The sequence below is a fragment of the Anneissia japonica genome, unplaced genomic scaffold (assembly GCF_011630105.1).
Source record: "Anneissia japonica isolate Jap-2015-1 unplaced genomic scaffold, ASM1163010v1 scaffold165_len1371125_cov188, whole genome shotgun sequence".
Lineage (NCBI taxonomy): Eukaryota > Metazoa > Echinodermata > Crinoidea > Comatulida > Comatulidae > Anneissia > Anneissia japonica.
Window position 1 is genome coordinate 283,670 of NW_022697648.1, and position 7,868 is coordinate 291,537.

A 7,868-nucleotide genomic window follows, 5' to 3' on the forward strand; every position below is an offset into this window, starting at 1 on the left:
CATTCTTACTATACATAATCTATAATGGTGTAGAGGTTAAACTATCCCCCGCCGGACACCATCCCGGTATTTCTGAGTCTGGACTTTATACTTAGGCCTATACTGTTCATGTGTTATTGAGTGAATGAACAACACATTATTAATTAATACAGTAGTTTAGCTTACCTCGCAAGAAAAATATCAAATTTGTTCAAAGTAGGCATGCAAATTGGAACATCATCCTTTTTGACTGGTCATATACAGAAAACTATGGTGCCCTATGCTGCCTTGATGCAAGAAGCTTGATTACAATTTAAACACATTTTTGGGTTATCTATATTATAATTATGCTTATTTCAAATCCTAAAATCACAGTGATGTAACCCATTACATCAGATAACGTCATGGATGCAAAACTAACCGGTCTGAAAAACTGTAACAACATAGATCATCAAAGTGTTCAGTATATAATTTCATATTCAGATTAATTGAGGCGAAAATAATGACTTTACTGTCATTATAATATACTGAAGCTTTAGATGATTTTGTGCACATTACATTGTTCAAATTGTCACGCATTGAATCCTGTGGTTTGGCCAAGGCCATGTAAAAGGAAATAAGTTGTTTCCCTTAATCCCTTCCTACATAAAAACAACCAACCATTTTTTTTCTCTTTGCCAGGACTCACGAAAATATAATTTTTCCACCCATAATCCAACTTCCGGCTATAAGGTACAGATAAAATTTGTTGGTTTTTTTCAACCTCAGTGTTCTTAAAACGTATTCTTATGAAAAAATTGTACCCTACCATATTTCAACACAAATATGACTATCAAAGTTAAGCATGGACGCAGTTAATGCATAACGTTCACCACAATATATCAATGAGTTGTCTAGGTGAAATACAGTAACCTGGAGGTTAGGGGTATAGGACCAGTCATAGGACGAGTATATATTTCCGTAGAATTTGTATGTATTTCTGTCTGTCTGTAATTAGGCCAATCTTCTTTTAGTGGTCATGAATTTTTTTTCTATTTTATCAAAACTAATCGCGATGTTTAACATACTACAGGGTGAGCGAGCAAAGCGAGTGCATCCTCAGTTATTGAAATTGTTAATTGCTTCAATTTCAAATGCAATGGGATATTTGATTGGTCAAACAAGCTATATATACAAGTAGCTGAGAAAAATGCATGCCATTAAACATTTTGCAATTTGTTATGATAGGTTTTGAAATAGATTGACTGCACTAGTATAATAGTTTGATTCCATAATTGGGTATTGACCTGTGACCTTTTGACCTCTCGATAACCTAATGACAAGTTTTAGCCTGGTAGGTTCTATTATGTTTATTGCCTAATAATAATGCAGTAGTTTGCCTTTGATTTTTGTAAACTATCTAATATTTATTAGCGAAAAAAATAAATATGCAAATTAAGATATAATTATTGAGGTCAAAGTGCAGATCTTGTTCAACATCAACAGAGACATGTATTGAGGAAACAGGCATATTATTGTATAATTTGAGATTAATTTAAAAGTCTCTATCCTTAAAATGGATGTCGGGTGAGGCATATCTGTGCCTTGTCATTATAGGCCGCATTCCAGTTGGGCTTTGTCCCATGTATAGGCCTATAGGTATAGGCGTTGTCTGTCAGTTTTTACCTTAGCCATAAGAATTTCAATTTACAAAACCTGCACCCTAATTTCTAACTCAATGCTTATTCATGGTATGCCTATCTTGTGCATCCAATCTTGTGCTCAATATTGTAAAACATTGATCATGAAGCAATAAAAGCTATGGGAAGACACAGGCTAGATTTGTAGAGGTTGTGGTTTTTTTATGATGATGATGATGATGATGTTGATAAAATAATTAGGTAGTGAAATTTCTGCTGCCTGTCGTATGAGGTCCGCAATCCAATATTTTGTGTTGATAATAATCAACATCATCATCATCATAGTCGTTAGAATTATCATCATTATAATTCCAATCATCATTATAATTCCAATCATTATCATCATTTACCATCATCATAATCATCAAAGGACTATTCACAGGCCGAAAAACAATAATATTTCATTCACATTTTTAATTATAAGCCTTATTAGCCATGTGACTTGACGCTTAAAATTAATGTTGGTTGAGGCCTATCTGTTTCTTTTCTTTTAAGCCACATTCCAGTTGGATCGAAGCAGTTTGCTATGAGACACCAAGAGTGTTATCTGGAGGTCCTGGGTTCGATTCTTACCCGAAGCACTTGTGAGATTTTATGAGCAAGTATTTGGGAATTAGGTAGGGCCAAATATTGTTCATAAAAGCTATACTGTTTTTTATTAAATTTGTGGGGGGGTTTTTTTTAATCATAAATAGGCTATATTTTATTTTTATTAAAAATTACTATTAAAATGTGTAATTCATTTTTAGAATATTAAAGTATAAATATTATAACGAATGTAATCGTTCTTTTAAGTTGTATGCTTATGTACCAAAACAATATCACGGTCAATTTCTGGTTTTTGAATAGTGTCTCCTAAATATGGGGGACACACCTACAGTATATTTTTGGTCCGGAAGGTGTCCCCTTATTAAGGGATCTTGAATCACTAATTGACAAAAAAATAAATTTGCTTTAATTTTAAAAATGTGATAGCAAATACTAACATCATTTAAAGTAGGTTTAAACTACGTTTTAGAAAACCATAGTTGCATTGCCTACTAATAAAATGTATGCATTATTTTATTTGTCATCAAAATAGCTAATTATCCCTAGGTATGGACCAAAGCCTACTTGAAGCAAACGATGCGATACCCAATAAACTAAGTGGCATCAGGGAGTAGGCCTAAAGATTGTTCTCATTTGTAAGAAAAATAAACGAGCACAAGAACCTGAGGTGCAAGTAGGTGAGCAGCATTATCGGCAATTTGGTCTTACAAATGTCGCTGTGTCTGCACAATAATTTTATTATTTATCTTCATCATCATCATCATTTTCGTAACAATTTTAATATCTTTTCACTAGTCTGGCTGCATTTATTTATTTGTATTTAATATTATGTCATAACTTAAGGTGCTATGTAGTTGCAATATAATTTTTCTTTTAAAACTAGATTAGTATATATTTTTTTATTATTTAATATCATTATCAGTATTTTAACATTTTTGTACAGTATAGTATTTATAAGTGTTTTTTTTTTCCTTAATCAAAGTTTGTAAATGTATTTCATTGCCTTGCCTTATGACATTTAATGAAATCTGAATCTGGATCATTATTAAAATGAAAAAAAAAAAACGTAAAGATTGACTAAGTTCAGGTTCATTGTGCTATAATTAATAATAATAATAATAATAATAATAATAATAATAATAATAATAATAATAATAATAACAATTTCAAAGACAATGACAATTCATTCATTCATTCATTAAAAATAACCTCCAACAAGGAGAGGCAAAGAAATACAATCAAAATAATGCAATTGAATTAAAAACGAGCTGGAATAATTAGAAACAGGCATAAAATTCGGACATAACACTCACTAAACTTAAACACATTAAAAATACATTTACATAATTAATTGCAAGAAACAAGGAAATCACATTTCAAATAGGCCGATATATACATATGCATATATATACACACCCACATATATATATATATATATATATATATATATATATATATGTACACACACATACATATACATATACACATACATACATGCATACATACATACATAATATACACACATATACATATACACATACATGTACACACACACACACATGAAATGAAGTTGAAATTGCAACAAAAAGAAAAGTCGTTAAAAGGTATAAAGTAAAAAAAAACAATATAATTTTAATGAAGTGGAAAAAACCAAGTTCACTGCGACGTTATTAATGAGACTCGAACTATGGCTGAAATGGTAATAGCGAGGTACATCGTGACTTATAACCATTGCGTGCCATATGAGCCGACATTGCATAGGAAAGCAAATTTTCAGTTCATAGCGATTCAATGACTGAAAGCTAATATTGAAATGACCCTCCAATTTACACCTTTGACTGATTCGTCTCCAGCACATAATTTCTTCCTTTTAACTTGGTTAAACTTTTTCCGAAAGTTTCATTCAGATCAGTTGATCCGTTTTCGAAATATATGATCTAGGACGTTTTCCTTTAACTGGTCCTCTGATCCACACTATACTCCAGATCATCACAAACATTCAGTAGTTTTTCTACTAGACCTTTACAAAGTATTATAGAATGTTTCATTTAGACCCATTGGTGTTTTTTAAAGGGATACTTAGGTCTGGGTCCTCAAATTACAAAGACCCTAAAATTTACACCCTTCACTGGATTGTCACTAACACATACAAATTTCTTCTTTGTAACTTTCCCATAAGTTTCATTCACATGCACCCACACCATAGATTGACACTATGAACTGAAAATGCACTTTCCTACTCAAGGTCGGCTAATAGCACGCAATAGTTATAAGTCGCGATGTACCTCGTTATTGCCATTGCAGCCATAGTTCAAGTCTCACTAATACGCCGCAGTGAACTTGGTTTTCGTTTTTATTTTTCACTTCATTAAAATTATATTGGTTTTTCGTGTTTTTTTTTTTTACTTTATACCTTTTAACTACTTTTTTTGTTGCAATTCCAACTTCATTTCTTATTAAAGCAACGGGGAAAAGCCCTATCTTCTGTTGTTTAAACAGACATAGTAAGTCTAGTTATTATAATTATTATCGTTATCAATATTAACATTATTTTTACTATTAATATTTGAACAACTTACGGCAATTCTTAATATTTTTATTGTTTTTCTTGTTTCTTTTATCGGCTTCCATGTTTTCAAGTTCATAATTCCGTAGACACGTTATTTGATCCGTAGTTAAATCTTCAAATGCAATGCATATCTGTCCATCAATCAATGTAAGACCTAATAATAATAATAATAATAATAATAATCATGATCATAATAATAATAATATGGTAATAATGTTTTTAATAGTATGGTAATAATATTAATAATAGTATTATTGGTAATATTATTAATAATAAAATTATTAATAATCAATAGTATTATTATCCTCTTTATCATTGACTTTATTACCGCCAACTATTGTAATAGGCTTATTATTATCAATATTATTATTGTTGTTATTATTATTATTACTATTATTATTTTTTTTAAAAATCTTATTACTATAATTATCATTATTATTATAGGGCAAGGGTGTAGAAACTTCTAACCATCAGAGTCATTATGCAAACGCCAGTGGATTCTCAGTGTATGTTTGTTTTATGATTTTGTTTAATTATATTACATCAATGTAAAAATATATTTGATATTTTGGCAAATGTTTATAGTAACAAATCAAATAAGCTAAAAATATATAATATTATTCTATAATAAGCCTATAAACGTAACTCAACGAGCTCTTCAAAATTACAAATTGGACAGAGAAACTTCAGCGAACATGCTACAAATTATAACATAACATTGTAATTTGATCATATTATATGTTTTATAATTCTTCTCTCGTTCAAGATCCATCTATTGGTATCGTATAGGCCTATTCCTTACAATTTTCAAACTTAACATTAAGTAATGTATCTAGTTATTTGGATTGGTTTTTTGTTTTTTTTTTTTGGTTTTTTTTTTTTTTGGTTTTTCCTTTTTGTTTTTTGTTTTTTTTATTGTTTTGTGTTTCCATTCTGTAAGTGGTGGCTCTCGAGGCGGATGGCCGAGGATTAAGTCAATACTCGCCTATGGTTCTGGTGGTGGAACAAGTCTTCCCTGATAAGGACTATAACATGAGCCCAGTTGACTCATGTGCACTTAAAAAGAACCAATACATCGTTCATTTGGGGGTTACCCCCGATGTACTGGTCAATACAATCCCGGTTGCCCTGTGGTTATGAATCCTTTGCAGGATGTACCTTCGTAAAGATCGTAAACGTCCCCGTTGTTGGATACGAATTGAAATAAAATAAAATAAAATAACATAATAATTAGGCCCTAAGTATACTTATCCTAATAGGCTTATTAGAATAAACTATTATAATATAATTTGTAAAACATTTAGTACACTATAACAATATTCGGGCAGTCTCGAAATGTCTGTCGAAATGATCCCAGTGTTTCTCACCTGCACCATCCCCGTTCCGAGAAAAACTTCCCCTACAAGCAAAAGAGTAGACAAGCAGAAGAAACAGTGCCAATTCAAAAACTTTCATTTTCATCAGTATTAGCAATTTACTCAGTTGAAGACCGTGACTGAAAGGATAAGTTTCACTGTGGTCTGCTTTCTTTAAATTGAAATAAATTGTATTCTGGTCATGTGACAAAACCTTTAAACACGGATTGATGTTAATAACTAACACTCCAGAGAATGAGAACACAGACAATGAATCAATTATTACATAATACATTATTTACTATCTTCTTATCATTATTCGTATATATAATATATACCGGTAATTTCGTGTTTAGGTAATATTCTTAGTGTGATTCGAAGCGCTAATTCGAAAACAATATAATAATAATAATAATAATAATAATAATAATAATAATAATAATAATAATAATATTAATAATAATAATAGGCCCTTAATAATAATAATAATAATAATAATAATAATAATAATAATAATAATAATAATTATTATTATAATAATTATAATAATAAAACTTTTTTAGGGAAGGCAGAGAGGGCTCTACACCTGGCTTTCCACCTAGATACAACACTATCAATGTGAAAAACATTAATGAAATACATCATTATTTTCGTCGTAGACGTGAGAGATGCATACTCAGAGGCGCATCTACAGGTGGTGCAGACAGGATACGTGCCCCGGGACCCCAAACTTTAATCTAAGTTATTTCGTCAAACAGTTATAACAATACAATTTAAATTATAACAGACTTAAATTAGAGAAGTGATAAACAAAATGCAAACTAGATTGCTGTATAAAAATTTTCCGCTGATTTAGGGTAAAACATGAAATAAATAGGCCTATATCTGCTTTATACGTTCTGTAAAAGTTAAAAGAAAAAACAACCAATTCAAAAATGAGCCTGGACAAACATTTTAATAAATAGGACTTATTTAACAACCAGAACAAAGAACCAACCTGGAAATGGGTGCCATTTACATTCTAGACCCGGGCGCCGAAAACCTTAGTTAAGTCTCTACTAATATGTAAGCATGTAAGAATTTTTTGGTTTATTTATTTTGTTTTTGTTTTTTGTATCCTACTGGTTTTATTGAATATATTGAATTGATTTGATATACCACCATCACACCACATCATCATCATTATACATAAGGTAATAGACCCTAATATTAGTAAAATGAATTGTAATATTAATAATAATATTAATATTAATAATAATAATGATAATAATAATAATAATAATAATAATAATAATAATAAATAATAATAATAATAATAATTAAATAATAATATTAAGCACCATCACCTCAATAATTTTCAACATCATCGTCATAATTATCATCATCATCATCGTACGGTCCCACTTCCTTTCAAGACAACCCCTAGATTTTCTCGCTTTAACAAGTCTTTGAATCATACAAAATGACATGACCAATTTAAAAAAAAATAAAATTCACTTCATGACTGTTTCTTTGTTGTGATACAAATACACGATATCCAAGTTCATGTACAGCCAATATTTCAACTACAGTACTCAAGCGAAATTGTTAAGAGGCATGAACCAATTCCGGACAAAAAGAGACACCAGGAAAGAAAAAGTAGAAGGGGATATGACATTGTAGGGTGAGGATGATGATGATAAGTCAAACGTGTTTTCTCACCTGTATCATCCCAGCTCAGAGAAAAAATGCCCCCCC

At 30.4% G+C, this 7,868-nt stretch overlaps 1 long non-coding RNA gene across 1 annotated transcript in view; it reads right to left on the minus strand.

Moving 5' to 3' along the window:
- LOC117102255 overlaps positions 1-6,288 on the minus strand; it is a 12,045-nt gene extending 5,757 nt beyond the window's left edge. The window contains exons 1-2 of the long non-coding RNA XR_004444381.1: positions 6,144-6,288; positions 4,787-4,930 (exon numbers count right to left, since the gene is read on the minus strand). This is a non-coding gene — a long non-coding RNA (uncharacterized LOC117102255). The remainder of the gene's footprint in view (positions 1-4,786; positions 4,931-6,143) is intronic.
- Positions 6,289-7,868: the final 1,580 nt, after the last annotated feature.